Source organism: Microtus pennsylvanicus, chromosome 4, assembly GCF_037038515.1.
Source record: "Microtus pennsylvanicus isolate mMicPen1 chromosome 4, mMicPen1.hap1, whole genome shotgun sequence".
In the NCBI taxonomy this organism is placed as follows: Eukaryota; Metazoa; Chordata; class Mammalia; order Rodentia; family Cricetidae; genus Microtus; species Microtus pennsylvanicus.
In genome coordinates this window covers 41,872,786-41,893,741 of record NC_134582.1, presented here as the reverse complement: position 1 = coordinate 41,893,741, position 20,956 = coordinate 41,872,786, and the positions used below count along the sequence as shown (strand labels likewise).

The window sequence follows — 20,956 nt, the reverse complement described above, 5'->3', positions numbered from 1 at the left end:
GCTTAGTACCAAATGACCCTGGGCTTGGGGAAAGGGCTACAGAAGAAATTCAGCCAAGCCTCTTCCCTGTTCCCCTGATAGTTTACAGTTTACAGACTTTGGAGAAGTTTGGACAGCAAAGGGACCACTTTCAAAATATTTTTCTGTTGTCTGAAGGTTAAAATATGCCCCAAATCACTAATGGCCATTCTGCCATCAAATCTAACTGCTTGAAAAAGATTTAAAAGACAAGCAAGACAAAATGTCTACAGTAATTTAGGGCTCCTTATTTGAAAATAAGAGATCAATAGCTGAAGTGTGAATTTGGAAAAGAACAACAATAACAATAAAAAAAACAAGTTTAACATCTGGCCTGTTTTTCAGTAGCTGAAAAATGGAAGCATTATTAAGAGAAAATATCATAGAATTTGGCACGTTTTGCCAGAGTATGTGTGTGGGGGGGGGATCAGTAAGGGAGACTGTAAGATAAAGAATCAGAAAACTCTGGAATGTTTATAACCATCATCATGATGGCATTAAAGCAGCAATACAACCACCATTTATTGAGGGTTCACAACGTATCCAGTATTTATATTGATTCACAAATGCCATGGATATGTTACACTCTGTTCCTAAAGATAGAGCTACAGGAAAACATTAGGACAAATGCAAGGCTGGGCTTCACGGAACTTACAAGTCTCAATGAGGAAAATTACTAATTATTTTCAGTGATTATAAAGCAGTATAGTAGGAACTACTAGCTTACAATTATATAAAAATTAAAAATAAAGGAATCTTCTTGAGTTTAATGTAATATTGGCTGCCAACATGTAGAGTAAGGGCTTGCTTCAGAATGATTATTCATCATTCTGTCATCTGTGCACAGCGGCCTTTTATCATGGATGCTAAAGCGAGAGATGCATTTAAGATACCATTTGTCTGTACACTGGAAAACCCTCCATTTCAGTTTTCTTCCGGCTACTCATCCACACTAATGTTTTGAGCAGGTGCTCTTCCTTCTCTGACTCTGAACTTTTTGCACCTCGAAAGTGTCTAGAGCTGACTAGGTCAGCAAAGAATATGGTACTTAGATAAGCAACATTAGGTCTTCCTATAAGTACATATTATCATGGCGCGCCCACACCAGCTGAATAAGAAACTGAAGCATGGCTCCATAAATATGTCCTCTATCAGGTCCTCTAAGGAGCCCTGTAATATATTTAATTTTGACAATCAGCAGACCAGATAATTTAATATAACGATTAAAGTATAAAGGCAAACAGATGTGGATTTGATCCAAGCTTTCCAACTCACAAGCTGTGTGAGCACTGAGAGAAGTCATAGATCCCCTCTGAACCTTGCTTCCTCAAATATGAAGAGAAAGCAACAATAATGCTTCCATGTTGCTTTGTAAAGGAAGAGATAATGTGAAAAACATATAACTAAATGACTGGCACTAAAGTGAGTATCCTCATTACACTCTTTTAAAACACTTCAGCACTGACAATCGAAGATTAGTTCTTAATGGACTTTGATTTTAGACATGAATGCTGGCTGACCCACATACAATTATCAGGTGATTAAAAATGTAGCTCCTATTTCTCAATCCAAATGTCATCAAAAATCGGCAGATTTCTGCACTCAATGGTTCTACTGCAGTAAGCATGAGTTGTCACAATTGATGCTTCATTCTGCATATAAGTTATCGAAAAGCCAAGTCCCCCCATCTCAAATCTCCTTCTCTTAGTCATGACACTAGCTGGCAAGTCTGCAGTAGACTTGTTTATCCCTGTAGATGAATGCAATAGTGTCTCTGCTGGTAACAATACATAAATAAAAGGAGAAAGATCAACCCATACCTCCTAGAAGTCAAAGTGTAGATATGGAAATTCTATCTTTAGTTAAGGTTTCTATTGCTGTGAAAAGACACCATGAGCACAGGAGCTCTTAACAAGGAAACATTTAATTGGGATGTCTCACTTACAGTTTCAGAGGTTCAGTCTACTGTCATCATGATGGGGAGCATGACAGTGTGCAGGCAGATGTGTTACTGGAATAGTAGCTGAGTTTCCAATATCTTACAGGCAACAAGAAGACACTGGGCAGTATCCTGAGCATAGAAAACCTCAAAGCTTACCCCCACAGTGACACACTTCCTCCAACAAGGCCACACCCACAACAACAAATCCACACCTCCTAATAGTGCCACTCCCTATGAGATTGTGGGAGCCGATTACATTCAAACTACCACATGCTCCAATGTCAACTTTACAGTGTCTGGTGTCACACAATATTTCATATAATAAGATCTGAAGGGAAATTCCAGTTTCTTCATGAACTACATTAAATACCTAGGACACTTAAATAAAATTGGATGAATGGGGACTTGCCAACTATAACTAATTGAAAGTAGATTTAATGATACAAACACTTCAAAACCCAAAAAGGAGTGAAGCTGCCACTTATCAAATTTTACCCAAGGCATTTTGTTTTCTGGGGCAGCCTGGTTATCATAATTCTTTACTGCTTGAAATTTTTGCCGCTCCTTAAAGTCACACTTTGAGGGCTTGAGACTTAACTCCACCTGTTATTTGCTGGCTAACCTTGTACAAATTTCTTAATCTTCTGAATCCTCATAATTTAATGTTAGTAATTTAGAATAACTTTTTTTTGTCACAAAGGTTTCTTTGAGGATTATAGTGTCCTCTTGGGGCTCTTTATCTCCTGTTGGTTTACTCTTCCAATTTCAAGGTGAATGGTTTTATTTTATCTTATTTTATTTTCTTCTCTTATGCTTGATTGTTATCTCTTAGAATCCTGTTATTTTCTGGGAGAGACAGAAAGGGAACAGATCTGGATGGGATGGGAGGTGGGGAGAAATGGGGAGATGGGCAATTATAATCAAGATATATTGTATAAGAAAATAATATATTTCCAATAAGATGAGGAAATTCAAAGTCAAAAACAAAACAAACAAAAACCAACCAACCAAACAACAAACAACTAGCTTTATGAACTGCCGCAACAGCTCATCTCCCACCAATATCACTAGTCCTACAGCAGTTTCTACAATAATAATTCCCTTGATGAGCTGCTGGACACAGAATTTAAAAGGACGATCAAACTATCTCAAGAATCTGAAGGAATTTAAAGAAGACATGAAACCATTTAAGCTCCAAGAAGATAACAGAAAATGTTTGCATGATAGCCAAGGAAACATAAATTCCTCACTAAAATAATGAAGACATATCAGAATTTCAAATTCTAAATTCAATAAATAGAAATATGGAGGAGAACATAAGCTGAAATGAAGATAAAATTGAAAAATTCAATATCCCGTTTAAAAAACAGAAAAGAAAGCCTTAAAATGGAATAAATTAAGCAGGAGATAGAATGTCAGAACTCAAAGATAAAGAAGAGGATCTAGATGAAATAAGCATTGAAAATGAAAGTAATTGAAATATAGGGTGGGAACAAAAAGGAAATGTGGAACGCTATCAAAAGACCAGATTTTCAAATTTTTAACAAATTATAAGTTTGAGACTAATCCCAAGACAACAATTTAGATCAGATCTTTAACAATATCACAGAAAAAAAATATACCCAAACTAAGTAAAGATATAGGTTAAAAAACTCCAGTAGAGAGCACAGGGAAGCCTACTTTTGAAGGGCTGGCAGGGTAGTAGACATGACTCCCCAAACAATAAAATTGTTGTTGCATCCCTTAGTTGCCTCTCAGGGGTTGAGAGTAGGCCCTTTGCTGAAGGCAGCATATACTTAGGATCCAGAACTCAGATGGTTTGAGCTGGGTCTAAACTGAAATGTTTCTTTCCTGATGTCCAGCTTCCATGGTCCCAAAAATAATGTGTAAGCTATCAAAGGAGAAAAGCAATTAAACAGTCCCACCAGCTAAAACATAGATAAATCGTGACAATTACCAGCATGGCGAGATACACATAAAGTTGCGCCCACCTGTCAGAGGCCACCAAAAGCTGTCTAATTGGACTTAAAGCCCACTCTACAGATGGAATCATGAGTGGTATTGAAAACCTAGCCAACTTCCTAGCATGCTAAGGTCATAGGCTTTAGAAAGAATCTACTACTGTTGCTTCGGTGGATCAACATATGTTTTTATTACATTAAAAGTCTTTATCGAAATATAAGTATATATAGCTACCACACCTTGTCAAAGAAGCCTCTCTCTGCTACAAATGAATATCATCACAGAAAACCAAATGGGTGCAATACAGAGATCTTCAGGTTGTCACAATAGATACATCTCCATCACCGTTTCAAGGGAAAATCATGGGGGATGGAGTAGAAAGATTATATGAGCCAAAATACCAGAAAGTCTGTCTCAAAACAGCTCTCCTAGAAATGATCATATAAATAAGAATGGAGCAATGGGAATATCAATGTCCATTAACATTAAAGGTGGAAACATTAATGTTAATGTGGAAGGGGGGAAATTTCACCTCTAGACAAAGAGCTACAGACATCTAATGACTATTGGGGTCAATAAGAAGAGCTCCTTATTAACCGAACAATGCCGAGGAATGAACCTTTAAAACTTATACACACTACCAACAAAACAAACAGTTTGTTATAGTTTTGTGTGTATGTGTGTGTCTATACACACACATTATATTGTATTAAAATAATAACCAAAGAAAAATAGGCTATTAATTTAAGAATGGAAAGAAATTTGGGAGGCATTCAAGGGAGGGTTGCTTATAGGAGCTAGAAGGAGGAAAGGGATATAATTTTATTTTAATTAAAAACATATTAAGAAAGGAAAATCATAATATTAGGTTTGTTGATATGCTTCTGCATCTTAGTTTACTTGTTTGTAGTGAGAGAAAAAGCTTTGCTTGGAATTTAATGAGAAGTAAGTTAATCCATCCGAATTACACTAGACTTTGGCCCATAGTCAATGTTCAAATGATAGTCATGCTGGAAACTTACCAAAAACTGACTCTATCTTGATACAATCCTGTTAGGTAGCAGTTATTGCATGTATGTCACAAATTAAGGACCAAATCTCAGAGATGTTCCTTCATTTTCTGAGGGATATATAGCTAATATGATTATTATATCAAATGATAATTAAAACCTATAAGTGTTAGTAGGTTTATATTATGTAAGTGATGCATGGGTGTTATTAAGATGTCTGATGATTTGAGTGTTGTAGCACTAGCATGTGATGGATCCAGTAAAGAGAACCCTTCATTTAGAAAAATGCTCGAAAGATTTGTTACCTATGATCATGGAATTTCATTTCTTTCTTTCCTCCTTTTCCTCTTCCTCCTCCTCCTCCTTCTTCGTTAAATTTATATTCTACCCATTAATAAAACAATTCTGAAACCCTAATGTATGAATTTAACAAAGTTAATTTTATTTTATTAAAGATTTACATGTCTGGGTTGGGGAGTAGTTACTTAAATTACTACATGCTCAACAGAAAAATTGAGCTCAATATGTTGTTTATCTTACTGTTTTGTAGAGGAGTTTGCTTATTTTCAGTTCCATTTTTGTCAAAAATATATTTATAGACTGTTTCTATTTTTCATAAATAAAAATTACTGGCATGGATGTATTTTGAATTTCTGAGAAAGCTGAGTACTTGAAAACCTTTATGTGTCGTCTCAATAGGATTGTGTGCACCTTTTTGACACACTGATTCACAGTCTGACCATATGTCCAGCAACAATGACACACTGATTCACAGTCTGACCATATGTCCAGCAACAATGACACACTGATTCACAGTCTGACCCTATGTCCAGCAACAATGTTCCTCGTGTTAGACACGCTCATGTTCTCTCTATCCATAACGCAAGGTGAAATTGTCTGTGCTGTTTGCTCTTCCTAGAGTGTTCTCCTCCTTTGTCTATACCCTCCCTTATTACTCAGGAATAATATTTATTCTGACCTCCTCCAGGATTTTTTTGTCTACTATCCTGCCTTAAAATGACCATTTCCTTTTTATAAATGTCCTCTTCTAGATATCTGTTAACTTGTGGTTCTGCTGAACAGTTCCTTGGTATTTAGTTTGAGGACACCTCAAATTGCTAATCATGGTTTCCAACATTCAGATATGAAAGTTTCCGATTTTTTGTCATATTGAGAAACAAAAACAAAGTGGATGGCCTGACAGAAGTGGATCAAGAAAAAAAGGATAAGGGAGCAGAAGAGGAAGGCAATACACAGGAGGAGGAAAGGTTAATAAATGGGGCGAACATTACTGAGGAATGGAGTGTGCATTGACAGCATTGTCACAATGAACTCTATTGCTTTGTATAAATAATGTACATTAATAAATATAAAGATATTGACAACCTTGTCACAGTGAACTCTATTGCTTTGTAGAAATAATGTACATTAATAAATATAGGGATAACAAAAATTAAAATTAGATACTATATGAAAGAAACACCAGTGATTCTCCTTGTTTCATTGGTTTTCATTGGGTCATATGTCTATTCTTGAACAGACAAATTAGTTGCAAAGATGTGGGGAGCTATATAAAGATTGATTTAATTAAATCTTGTTTAAAATGAGAAAAATGGGCATTTTATATACTCTTAGAAACTTGTAATTGGACACTTATAGATTACAAACTTTGTAAATATCTCCTGTGTAATGAGTTTTATTTTTCTTTGAAAGAACATATCAGGATGTTTGAGCAGATATTTGTTTTGGTCTAGGCTTCACTATGTAGCTGGCTGGTACCCACCCTAGCTGCTAGTACTGTCACTATAGGTGACAAGTAGCTCACTAAAGCTGAACTCTGATGTCTGTCACCACTACAAAAAAGTGTTAGAGTAATTAGAATCAGGCATTAATTTTAATCAGAGGAAAACAATACTCATTATAATGCTGATTGCTCAGGAGATGTTTGGATGCCTACAGTTCCAGGTTGAGATGAAATAATCCACATTACGAGCTCTTACTGAACACAAACAATCTTTAGGAATGCTGTCTTTGTCTCCATGTACTCATGTGTTGATGGAGGCTGCTCATTTGCTCCTGGATGCCCAGACCAGAAATAATCACTCAGAAACTACATTAATTAAACCATTGCTTGGCCAATAGCTTTATTAAGTGTATTGCTAGCTAGCTCATATATCCTAATCTAACACATTTCTGTTATTCTCTGCATCACCACAAGGTCGTGGTCTATTGGCAAAGTTTTAGCTGGCAGCTCGCGACTTTCTTTTCTGGCAGCTACATGGCTTCTCAATGACTCTGCCTACTCTCTATCTCTCTCTATATATATATCTCGTCCAGCCTGGCTATATTCTGTTAAGTTATTGGCTGAAAACAGCTTCTTCATTAACTAATAAAAACAACACATATTCAGACTTCCCACAGCACTCATGCTCATGAAGTCATATATGTGATATAGAACTCAGGTTCTGAGACATACCTGTGTTCCAGTTTCCTTGTGCATATGATGCAAGTGTACCATACAGAATGATTAAACGAAAGTGTTAACAGATTAAACAATTAAAAATACAGCATAGCAAGTTAAATTTGAATTGTGATTAAACAACAAATACTTTTAACATAGGTATGGCCACTGAAATATATATTACAGTGATAACAGTAGCAGTAAATCAGACAGCTTAATTAAGGATATCATTGAGTTTTGTATCTAAGTTATATTGTATCTCAGATCTTTCAAATTGTTTTCATTCTTAAAAGGAATCAAATGTGGAATGGAATTCAGTCCCTCCAACTGACTAGCTGTGTTGCTCTATATAAGTTCCCTAAATTCTTTGTGCTTTAGCTTTAATACCCATAATGTAGAGACAATAATAGCTCCTACCTCACAGGGCAATTGTGAGGATTAAATGCTCACAATGTTTATATCATGTAAACAGTTTAATTTGGAGCTCAGTGTGCTGTAAGATTTCACTAAGCAGTAGAGCAGAGCATGAAGAGAAGTGTTTGTAGCTACTTAATCAAGTCTTTTAAATCTGTAATATAACTTATTTCCCTTTACACTCCCTTCTTGGTGCAGTCTCACAAAACAAAACTAACAGATAATGAAGCTTTTAACTACTACTGAGCGTTCTTTGCACAGCGTTTTCTGAGGGCTCAGTACACAAGAAGTTTGACCAGGTACTTCTTGTGGAGATAAAAACATATAACTTCTCTTTGCTCTTATTTTGGGTCATGCATGATAAATACTGATGGGGAAGGCTATGAAAATAGAGCTCGTGCCTGTGGAATTTAAATATCAGTTGGAAGGAGTTGGAGTTTGCTCCAGGGCACAGTCTTTTGCTAGCATGTTTGAGGCTGAGGTTCGGAACCCAGCTCCATTGGGGGGATATAAGACATCAAAATAAGAGAATGAATTCATATATACCTTCAGAGATGCTCTCTTTCCAAAGTTAAATTGAAATTGTCTGAAAGAACAGTATATCCTCAGTGTCTTTTATAGGTATTAGTATTAGTAAATTGATATTTAATAGATAAAAATAGAAGGGATGATAGATGGGAATAGTTGGCTGGATTGTACCAGTTTTACTCTGTGACTAGAATTTTTGATGGCTTCTGAAGAGAAGACACGATATGTAGATAAACTTGTTTCTATTTCTCTTGAACTGGGTGGTCACATAATTTTGTTCAAACTGTGGCATTTTCAGATGAGAGACTCAAGATGCTCTTAGTAATGGGAGGGGCATAAAAGCAGACTCTCAGAGCTTTCACAAAGAAACAAAAAACCATTTGCTCCCTTTATTTGGGATGAAAATCTGTTAGCCATAAAGTAAGCAAAAAGTATGAGAGGCTTCAGGTGTGAATGCATAATCTTATTTTAGTGAATATATAATTGTGATTTGAGAGAAATGTGACTCATTGACAGCATAGTTTCACAAAATAACTACCATAGATGGAATTCATTTAATTTAATTATTTTTCTAGTTGATAGTTCTAGAAAATCATGAGATGTCATATGCTCTCAAAAGCAGCCAGACCAGGGGAAGCATCTTGGAGAGGCTCAAAAGAGCAAGCCTTTTTCAAAAGATTCATCTTCAATCCTAATTCTCTATTCCAGACACCAAACTATGGCCTGAGAGACAAATCAGACCCTGGACCAGCATTTGTGAATACAGTTTTATAAAGCCAGGTCACATTCAATTGTCTATTTTCTAGCTAGAAGTGTGGCACCAAATACATGTGACAGCATGCACATGCTATGAAAACTAATACACCCACTATCTGACCCTTGTACAGATAAACACACAAGCCTGTGTTCTACCCCTAGGAATAGTGTTGGTCTCTTTCAATGGCGTTACCACTCCTTTGCCTACTAGTCATTGAATGTTGCACACAAAACAGTAACTGTGTGTTCTACATGTACAAGTTTTCTAAATCCTCACAATCCTTAGAAGGAATTAAGCAGTGTGTCTGGTTCAAAATGTGGTCTCTAGAAGGTAATAACATACTCTGCCTTCTTATTTCATCACCAACCAAATCTATAGACTTAAATTATTTAAATGATCCACATGGTCTTTTTTGATTTCATCTTAAACATTCCTTAGTTTTTTTTCTCTCCCCATCTCCCCTTACCCCCATCCCACCCCACTCCCAAGATCCCACTTTTCTCCCCGGCAATTTTGTCTACTTCCCTTAGCTAAGAGGATAACTATATGTTTTTCCTTGGGTTCCCCTTCTTACTTAGCTTCTTTAGATTCACCTATTGTAGACTCCGTGACCCTTATTTATGGCTAGAAACCAATTATGAGTGAGTACATCCCATGTTCATCTATTTGGGTATGGGATACCTCACTCAGGATAGTGTTTTCTATTTCCATCCATTTGCAAGCAAAATTCGAGAAGTCATTGTTTTTTACCGCAGCGTAGTACTCTAATGTGTATATATTCCATACTTTCTTCATCCATTCTTCCATGGAAGGGCATCTAGGTTGTTTCCAGGTTCTGGCTATTAGAAATAATACTGCTATGAACATAGTTGAACAAATGCTTTTGTCATATGATAGGGCATCTCTTGGGTATATTCCCAAGAGTGGTATTGCTGGGTCCAGGGGTAGGTTGATCCCGAATTTCCTGAGAAACCGAAACACTGACTTCCATAGTGGTTGCACAAGATTGCATTCCCACCAGCAATGGATGAGGGTACCCCTTCCTCCACAGCCTCTCCAGCAAAGGCTATTCTTGGTGTTTTAAGGAAGGAGGTGGGGCCTTGGGGAAACAGGAGGATTGGGATAAAGGAAGGTTGGACAGGGGAACACGGAACCACAATTCTTAGTTAAGGGAGCCACTTTAGGTTTGGCAAGAGACCTGACCCTAGAGGGGCTCCCAGGTGCCCAAGGCGAGGTCCCCAGTTAGTTCCTGGGGCAGCTGAGGATAGGGAACCTGAAATGACCCTATCCTAGAGCAATACTGACGAATATCTTGCATATCATCATAGAAGCTTCATCTGGTGATGGATGGAGATAGAGACAGAGACCCACACTGGAGCACTGGACTGAGCTCCCAAGGTCCCAATGAGGAGCAGAAGGAGGGAGAACATGAGCAAAGAAGTCGGGACCACGAGGGGTGCACCCACCCACTGAGACAGTGGACCTGATCTATTGGGAGCTCACCAAGGCCAGCTGGACTGTGACTGAAAAAGCATGGGATAAAACTGGACTCTCTGAACATGGCGAACAATAAGGGCTGATGAGACGCAAAGGACAATGGCACGGGGTTTTGATCCTACTTAATGTTCTGGCTTTGTGGGAGCCTAGCCAGTTTGGATGTTCACCTTCCTAGATATGGACTGAGGGGGGAGGACCTAGGACTTACTACAGGGCAGAAAACCCTGACTGCTCTTTGAACTGGAGAGGGAGGGGGAAAGGAGTGGGGGGAGGGGGAGAAGGGTGGGAGGAGGGGGAGAAGGGTGGGAGGAGGGGGAGGGAAATGGGAGGCTGGGAGGAGGTGGAAACTTGTTTTTTTTCTCCTTTTCTCAATAAAAAAAAATGGTATACAAACCTAAAAAAAAAAAAAAAAACATTCCTTAGAAGTAGGTCTTCTTCTTAGTCCTTACTCTAGAGTACGAAATATTGGTGTTTATAAAGGTCAGCGTTTGAATTCAAGACAATCATTTCAGAGAAGCACTTAATAGAGTCTTATATTTAAATTAAAATTATATATATATAATATTTATGCATAATAAACACAATGTCTGTGTTACAGGAACACATTTCTTGTGATTAGTAGTTTTCTACAGCAAATAAAAAGGGGGCTCCCTTACCTTGGCATTTTTCCCAAACCAAATTAACTTGTGATCCTGGATGATTGTTCATCAACACATCAACACCAACAGATTGGTGACAGTAAAGATAATAAAACTGACTTATACTTGCTTTCTTGTTGGTTTAATTTGGTTGGGTAATTTTCAAGTTCATTTACCATCTGCATCTTTATTAGTCTGCCCCTTCCCTGCTCGACTAGGATTTATCTTGCTATATACAAAAAGTAATCTTGCTCACATTGCTTTAAAGTGCGTCTCTTCCAGAGTCTTCTCGCGGTGTTTGGATAACAGTAATTGGAACAATTATTTATAATCGGGATGAATGTGGAAGCTGCTGAATGTGTTTATCTGTTGGAGAGCAACTAACTATACCATTCACATTCCCTCCATTATTTTTGAATAATATGCATCTGAGTTTAGAAGATACCCTCTTTTCCCCCCTAAATAAATCGTAGTATCTGGTGCAAGGAATTGTAGTTGATACCGGAATAAATCATTTCACACTTTGATAAGTCCTCACCTAAATGACTGGAAGTAGCTCACTTTAAATGCCATATGCGAGCACAGCTGAGGTGGAGACTACATATTGCTGACCTTCTGCCAGCGATCATCGCTGAAATTAAGAGAGGAAAAGAACCGCACCATGCCTAATTACTTCATCATCTACCTGCTAAAACTGGATGTGCCTTTGGTCAGTCTTCTCTCCCTTTCAGGATGAAGAAAACCCCAGATATAAATAGGGGTTTCACACACAGAAAAAGCCTTGTGAATTAACAGATAGTATTTTTGCAATTTTAGAAAAGAGTTACAGTTTGAATCATCATCATGACAAACGTGTCAGGAATCATGTAGAATGTAGAATGCAGATCAATAATTAATTGCTAGTCTCTACATTTTCAATAGTGTAGTCATTGATAGAAGATGCAACGTTGTTTCTGAACAGACATGTAGGATTCTTTGCTAGTATGGGTACTTCTCTTTAGGGACTCTTTCCATTGAAACTTTATCTCTCTCCCTTTACTTTAGACAGGCAGAAATGTTCTATCTGTGGTTTCCCTTGAAGTGGGGAGAAGGTGCTTCAAGCCCAAATCTGGAATGAATAAAAGACTCATTTTATTGACCTTTCTTAAAAAATCTTATTATATAATGATTCAAGACAGTTATTTCATATACATTTCCCAGTTTTTTTATTGATCATAGTGAAAATATCAGGGGAAAACCCTAAAGTTAATATTCCTTAGAAACATAAACCCAAAAATAAATTGTAAAGTTGAGTAAATCAAATTTGACAATATTTACAAAAGATAACATGCTACATCCAATTTTTATACAGAATGCAAGGTTTGTTTCACATACAAAAATCAATATAACTGAATACAGTAAAGAAATAAGAGAAGGAAATTCATTGGATATACTTTACTGATGTTTCATGACATAACATTTTCTTAGTTAAATAGGAGTAAAAAGAAACTTTCTGAATCTGATGATGATAAAAATAAAACAATACATAACTTTGACATTATTCTTATTATTTTGTTTTTCTGGATTTTTGAGACAAGGTTTCTCTGTAGCTTCAGTGCCTGTCCTAGAACTAGCTCTTGTAGACTAGGCTGGACTCAAACACACAGAGATCCGCCTGCCTCTGCCTCCCAAGTGCTGGGATTAAAGACGTGCACCACTACCACCCTGCTTTAACATTATTCATGATGAAGAAAACAGGGAAGAATGATAACATTAACCACTTCTACTAAAGCTGTATTGAAAGGTCCATCAAACACCAAGAGGAGGGAGCATTCTATGAAATTCTGTCTTCCATCTATATATGATGCAAAGACTAAAAAACAAGTAAATGAAAATTTGTTGTCTACAGATAGTATGATTATACACATAAAAATTCCTAAGCAACTTACTAAAACTTAAGAAAAATTACGAAGAAAATTTAATGACAGCTCATATTTTACATAGCATTGTGTTCTTTTTTTATTCTATGAACTAGTACAAACAAGTGGAAAACAACATTAAAAAATAATACTTACATCTTAAAATTTATTAAAATTCTAGGATAATTATAGCAAAAGACTATGAGACCATACATTGGAACTATAAAACATGAAAGAGGGAAATTAAAAGAGATTTTAACAAATGCATATATCATGTTTTTTAATTCAAAAAGGCATGTGTAGTCTTCTTAGGAGTTAGAATATTTAATAATGCTGAAATATTTATTCTTAATGCATTTATCTTATATATTCAAATTTATTTTTTATTTTTTAAAATACAAATATTTTATTTTTATTTTTTTAAATTTATTTATTTATTAAGGATTTCTGCCTCCTCCCCGCCACCGCCTCCCATTTCCCTCCCCCTCCCCCGATCAAGTCCCCCTCCCTCATCAGCTCGAAGAGCAGTCAAATTTATTGCACCCAAAATGCAGGCTATAATTCTGAGAGCGAACAAGCAGATTGAATATGAATTGAAAGTCAAAGATTTAGCGAGGCAGCTGTGGCACATACCTTTAATCCTAGCACTTAAGAGTCAGAGGCAGGTGGATTTTAGCAAGTTGTAGGCCAGTCTGGTTTACAGAGTGATTTCCAGGATAACCAGGGCTGTTACACAAATAAACCCTGCCAAGAAAAAGAAATAAAAAGAATGTCAAAGATCTCAAAACTCCCCCCAAAATTGAAACAACAGCAACATAACTGATATTTACCAATTCTACTAGTCTGGCTTATCAGCAAGTCTTGTGGAGCCTTCTGTAGTCATCAAAACTTATAGAATCAAACTTTAAATTTAAAGTAGTTACATTTTTATAGACAATGTATACCTTCATAAACTATTTTATTAATTAAATTTGTTCTTTTGAAAATTTTAGACACATATAGGATATGTTTTGATTACCTTTCCACTCAATTTCTATTATCTCTTTTCAGTCCCGACAACCCCCATCTATACAATTCTCTTTATTCTCCTGAAAAATTCATCATTCTCCCTATAAGTCCCTTTACAATTTTCTCATGTTTTTCTTTTGGTTTCTGACCTACTGTATTTAATCAGGGCCATTAGTATGACTTTGAGGTTAGAATTATCCATGGGAGCCTGGTGGGACCATCAGTGAATACACAAATATAGATAATGATTATTATAATTTTATTATTAGTGATGATGCTGAACATCAATCATTAGCCAATAGGTCAGCACTAAAGCATAAGGTCCCATAAACTACTCCCTGACTCATGACTGAGTTTTGATAGGCAACGTCTTGTGTGCTTAGAATAACGGATTGCAAGTGCTATGAGATTGTGATTGCAATAGCTATCCCGTGCACAGAAGACAGCATTTCACATGTCTTCAGCTGTCTTTTGGCACACCTGTGGTATTTTGGGTTTTTTTTTTTATTCTTTGAGGACTATCCAAATGGAGCCTCCTTTTTCTGTGTTATTTCTTGAGGGTTAACCAAACTGAAGTGTGCATTGTAAACTTATTCTTACATTAAATGTTCTAAATTGTCCCTATGTCACCATAACAAATTACCCAATGATGTTCAAATTGCTCTGTGAACTTGGTCCCTCTTACCTCTTCAACTGGTTGGTGGAGCTGTGACTAATTTTGTCCTCTTCATGGTTCCTTAAATGTATGCTCTCCGCTGAGCCTTTGGGATTGTTATTTCATCTGTCTTGCATGTCCTGCTGTGTTCCCTCCATCACTTGAACACTCATCTTAGCTCTGTACTCCAATACTGATTCTCTGGTGTGGGTTTGTCTGGCTCCTCTCATTTACAGTTAAGGTTTCTATCTGTTTTACACAGTCCAAACACCTTTACAGTAACTCTAGATTGGTTTCTGTCAGTGTGGTTAAAACATTGACTGAAAGTGACCTGGTTTAAAAAAAAACTGTTTATTTTGTCTGTCATGAAGTCAGTGCAGGGACCCTAGGCAGGACCTTAGAGGCAGGAACTGAAGCAGAGGTTACAGAAGAACGGAAGAATACTGCGTACTGGCTTGCTTTTCGTAACTCAATGAGTTTTCTTCTCAATGAAAGGCCAGGATTACTTTCCCATGGGTGGCATCACTCAAAGTGTGTTGGGCCTTCACCACATCAAGAATTAATGAAGAAAATGTCCCACAGCCTTGTCCAGAGGACAGTCTGATGGAGGCATTTTTCATTGTGGTTTCCTCTTCTCAGATGATTCTAGTTGTTTCACGTTCACCAGCACACCTGTGTTTCTTCAAACCTCTTGTCACCGTCTGAAAAAATGTTTATGTATTTGTTTAGTAGCAGTTTCCAAATATGGGCTAGAAAATTCATGAGTGAGGGATATTATCTTTTAGCAACTGTTCTTTACCACTAAAATTAGTGACTGTTCCACACAAGACACTGAGTATATTATTTATTCAACAACACAGCAGATTGTATATACAGGAAACTTGAAAAAGTCTGGTAGAAAAGAGTAGCCATATTTTTACATGATAAGAAACATAAGATTATATATATCTGCACTGATTAAAATTAATGAAAAAAAAAGAGGCCATGAGTTTGAAAGGAAACAAGGGCAAAGAAGGATAAATGTGAGTGTTTGAAAAGAGGAGAGTGAGAAATAATGTAAAATTATAATCTCCAAATAATAAAAGAAGTAATAAAATGGCAGCATTAGGATGATAACCAGAGGAGAACTCTGGGGAAAAATTGTGCTGGAGATTAACTGAAAGAAAATATCTTAAGTCAAATTAGGTACTAGTGAACAATGTAAAACACCAGAATTTGTTGCATGATATAAAACCAATCTCCATGTCTATCATCAGAGAAATCAATATTAAAATGTGTAATATATATAAATATATACACACACACATATATATATATACATATGTATACAAATCCACACACACATGCACATGCACACAAACATATATCATGAGGTTTTGTTCGATTGTAAGAAAGGATGCTGTCTTAGTTAGGGCTTCTATTGCTGTAATAGAACACCACCACCATAAACAACATGGAGAAGAAAGGGTTTTTTTTCAGTTTACAACTCTCAGGTCACAAACCATTCCTGGAAGAAGTCAGGGCAGGACCTCAAACACAGAGGAACTCTGAAAGCAGCAGCTAATTTAGAAGGAATATACTGCTTTCTGGCTTGTTTCCTCTTGGTTTGCTCAGCCTACTTTCTTATAGCACCTAGAACCACCTGCCGATGAGGCATGGCCCACAAGATGCTGGGTCATCATACATCTGTGAGTAATTAAGAAAATTAACTACATGCAAATATATGGGAAACATTTTCTCAGTTGAGAGTTCCCCTTTCCAAATGACTCTGGCTTGTGTCAATGTGACAATAGACTAGGCAGTACACATAAAATAACCACATTTGAAGAAAAATGGAAAAACTGAAAATATTCATGTTAGTCATGATGAATGAGCTATGGAAAGAAAAATACTGTATTTTTTCCCTCATGAGAATAATCTTTAGATTTAAATAAGAGGACGTGAAAATGGTGGAGAGATGGTTTATAAAGAGTAAAGGGATCAGGGTGATCAGGAAAGGGAAATAAAGAAATCTACTGGAAACGGTAAATTTGATTCAAAGTGCATGATATGTGTGTTTGAAAACATCATAAGGAAAGTGTTCAATTAGGACATGCTAAGGAAATAAAGCCAAATAAGAATAATAACAACAAAAAAAGGTACCAGCACTCTTAAACTAGAGGCAGAAGTGTTGAAAGAGGATCTGGATATGAAATGGGATGCTTAGAATCAACATAAATGGATGAATTGAGAAATGGGTGACAACGATGAAAGATCTAGCTGGGAAAAATATTGATCAGTTTTTAACACAGCGTCTCTGTAGTGATTGCAAAGTTCCCAGGATCGCCTTAGACTCCCACTGATGAGTGTCTGATGCTCTAATTGTGGCTGAGACCAGAGCTGAGGGGGTGGTTGACTCAAGGACAGCTAGAAAGAATGTGGCAAAAATGTAGAGAGGATCACAGTGTTCAAAGGTAGCTGTGCAAAACAGTCTCCTCGGAGCTTAAAACAGTCCATCCTGCAGGGAAGCTAGTTAAGAAAGGAAGTAAACAACTGAAAATATCTTCAGGAATTCTCTAAGACTGACCACACTCAATAGGTTTCTCCAAGAGTCTGTAAGTAGTAAAGATTGCGGAGAGTTAACTCTGAGACAAGCTACACAGCATAGGAGGCTTTCTGATGTAGAGAGCATGATGTCCTTGTGCTCACAGATAGCACTAGCAAAAACAGGAACGTTGAAAACAGGCTTGTCTCTTCAAAGGAACAACAGGTTTTCCACCGAGCAAACTAGGAATGAATGTAGTTTCTTACCTGGTGATCTTCTGCCATCTGTAAGGCCAGCCCTTACCTAAATACGTCAGATTATTTCCCCCTAGACCTTGAGCAATGCTTCTCAGTCAACAAAACACAGCCTTAGAGTCAAGCAGTGGTGGCACACACCTTTAATCCCACCACTTGAGAGGCAAAAGCAGGCGAATGTCTGTGAGTTCAAGGCCAACTAGGTCTACAGAGCCAGAGTAAGTTCCAGGACGGGGGCTTCAAAGCTATAGAGAAACCCTGTTGAAACTTCTTGAAAAACCAAAACCAAACCATCCTTAGGGGAGATGTTGTACTTTACAACAGCCTAGCTAACTTCTGTATTATCTGTAGGGCCAGACTAATCCCAAGTCCCACGGGTTACCCCAGTCATTATCCTTAGACCCTTATCTTGATCACTGTTTCTGAGTTAAAAAAAAAAAAAAACATGTTTATGGGAGAGGCCACATGTTTGTAAAGAGATTCAACATAAAAACATTTTCAGCTTTGCTTTACACACATGATTGAGTTAATTGTCATCAGGAAACCATTTTCCACAACTGTGCTATGCTTAAACATGGCTAAAATAAATAACTTGGAGGTCAGACTCTAGAAGGCTGAACCAGCCTAGTTAACTATGTCTTGTTGAACCGGATTTCCTTGATTCTGCCAGCCTTAGTGTTTGCAAGGACTCCCACACTCAGGCAGCCTGAGCTGCTTGGAAGAAGCTCAAACAAGCAGCCTGGAAGAAACAGAGATTATCCAAAGACCTGAGAGAAGAGAGACCGGCCAAGCAGACAGAAAGAAGCAGTGATCAGCTAAACTGCTTCCGAGACAGAAAGAATGGCTGTGCCACCTAGAAGAGAATCTTACCAACTGAGTCACGAGGAAAGGGCACTCTCCAAACTGCTGAGCTACTACATGGTGTACAGTGATCTCCAGGTTTTCAGCTTTTTTATGTTGTCACCCATTTGGAGTGGCCTACAGAGACACAACTGTTTGTGACTAATTTCTCTTCCTGTAAACTACCCTTATTCCTGTAAGTAATCCCAGCAAAACATCAAGTTGGACACTGATGACACATGAGCTTTGATTTGTTGTCAGTTCCCTATCTGAAGTGAATAGACATTTGTTCACGTTTCTCCAGAAATAGCTGCCACACAACAGAGAGGACTTCACAAAATTTCTGCAATTACATGATTTATCCAAAGTAGAAAACTAGAAACAACTCTTTTTGTTCTCGTTTTGTTTTTCTTTCTTTTTTTAATTTTTAAAAAATTTAGCCAATAGTTTTAGTATAGTTTTCACACTGCTCTCAAGGGCACTAACGATACAAAGTCTGACTCTTCATCAGTCTGAAGAAGAGACACTCAGCTGAAATCCATCTGACTGCAGATGCTGGAGTTAGTGGCACAGCACTCCTGGACTGTGTGATGTTTCATGACACCGCCCACCTGAATCGACCTGCTGGTGGTCCCGACATTTCCATCTGCTTTTCTAACTGTTCTTTCTTCTTCCTCTTTGCCTCCACTGATTGGATACCCCAAATCCCCCGAGGATGCGGCCTCTTTCTGTCTTCTTTCTGCTGCCTCTGCCAGCTTCCGGGCTCGGGGATGGCAGTGTGGACTCCATGGGGCAGGGGAAGCACAGCCCCACGGGGAAGCTGGCGCCTCTACCCTGGCTGGAGATCTTTGTGTGTGTGTGGGGGGGGGAATGGCAGGCCCTGCCCAACAACAAGCCTTGGATTTCTTCCAACAATGAAACTATAATAATATACTTATATATACAATATATAATACAATACAATTGTGGAAACGAAAGTCTAGACACCAACTAATTCATTTCCCTTTTTGTTAAAGAAGTGATTAATAACTATACCTTCAAGGAAGTTTGGTTGTGTATGTCTCAACCTACCAATCAAGTCGACCACTGAACTGTGATCTTCATGTTCTTTTGAACTGGAAATCAGTTAAAGCCAAACAAAAAAGTAGGAGTGGGTAGAGCCCACTATAGCATTGTCTGCACATCTAGTGAATATAATTTAACAGAGGTGTCCCAGTGCCTTTCAGAATAACATCTCACTTATGAGAGAGAGCAAAAGAGAGAGGAAAGAAGCCATGTGTCTCAAGAGAGATATGTCAAGATCTCTTATAGAACCACAGAAAATCATAGAACAAAGCAAAGCAACAACCAAAAATTCACTGACAGTTAAAATAAATGGTATGATTCAAGGTGAATTTCCTCTGGTTCTATGATTCAGCGTCTTTCCTCCCTTTCAAAGTACATGTTTCTAAGATATTTAAGCATCAAGTAGGAAGAAATGACATTACATTTGATGATTATTTTTCTAAGCTTTATAATCTTTTATTACATCTCATGTATTTCATATCAATGTGGCAAGCATGTGCTTAACCTAACAATAAATTAGAAAATTCAACAGAAAATTGGGGTTTATGTGGGATCTATATGGGAAACCATAGCTGAAAACGCACAACTAACTTTTGTCATGTTATTTTCTGTGTTCTGAAGTGCAAGGATAAAATTCAAATTCTGTTTGCTACGTGTTAATACTACAGTGCTGGAATCAGTTTAAAATCAGCATGATAAAATAAATATGGAGGCGGACTTCCAGAAAAGCAGTGCGTTTGGAATTATACATATTGACAGGGTCTTAGAACCTGTTATATATATATATATATATATCTTAGTGGTCAAAAGATTATTTGGGGATGTGAAGGGCAACTTTAAAATAATGGCGGTCAATAAACACTTTAAAGTGAAGATGTAGACATGATTCCAAGGGCTATGGATTAGATAGGGTAATTTAAACAAACTTTTTAATACCTGTTATCTCTCAGAGCCAGTAGTAGAGAAATTTGACAGTGAAAAAGAAATACAGAGACACAAGAATACAAATAAAAAGGAAGTTGCAGGAAAGGACTCATGGCTGAAGACATCGAGTGTAGAAATGGTGGAATGGATGGGATGGACGGAAGGCAAAGTAATAAAGCGCCAGTGTTCCTGCCGAACAGCTCAGCCAGTGCTCACCTCAGCAATGCCCTCACACTCTCCAGAAAATTTGCTCACCCTCATAGCTAAAATGCTCACTTACTGGATAAATTGAGTGAAAGAGCATCTTGACTTGCACCAAGAAAAAAGAATAGACTTTTCTAATAAATGTGTGGATTCAAGGCTCTTTCCATGACTTGAGAACATAACACTATAAGATGAAAGACATATAGAGTTGAATAAAAGGTATCTAAAGGCATGAAATGGGAGTTTTTAATTTAGTCTGGGGGACAAATGTTCACTGAAGTAATATTAGATATCCTTTTTTCTTTACCACAGTGCTCTCAGCATAAATAGTTCTTGGAGTTGCCAGGAGCCTAAAAT

At 37.4% G+C, this 20,956-nt stretch overlaps 1 pseudogene; it reads right to left on the bottom strand.

Annotated features, from left to right (window-relative positions):
* Positions 1-19,001: 19,001 nt before the first annotated feature.
* Positions 19,002-20,656, bottom strand: LOC142848979 (small VCP/p97-interacting protein pseudogene; annotated as a pseudogene).
* Positions 20,657-20,956: the final 300 nt, after the last annotated feature.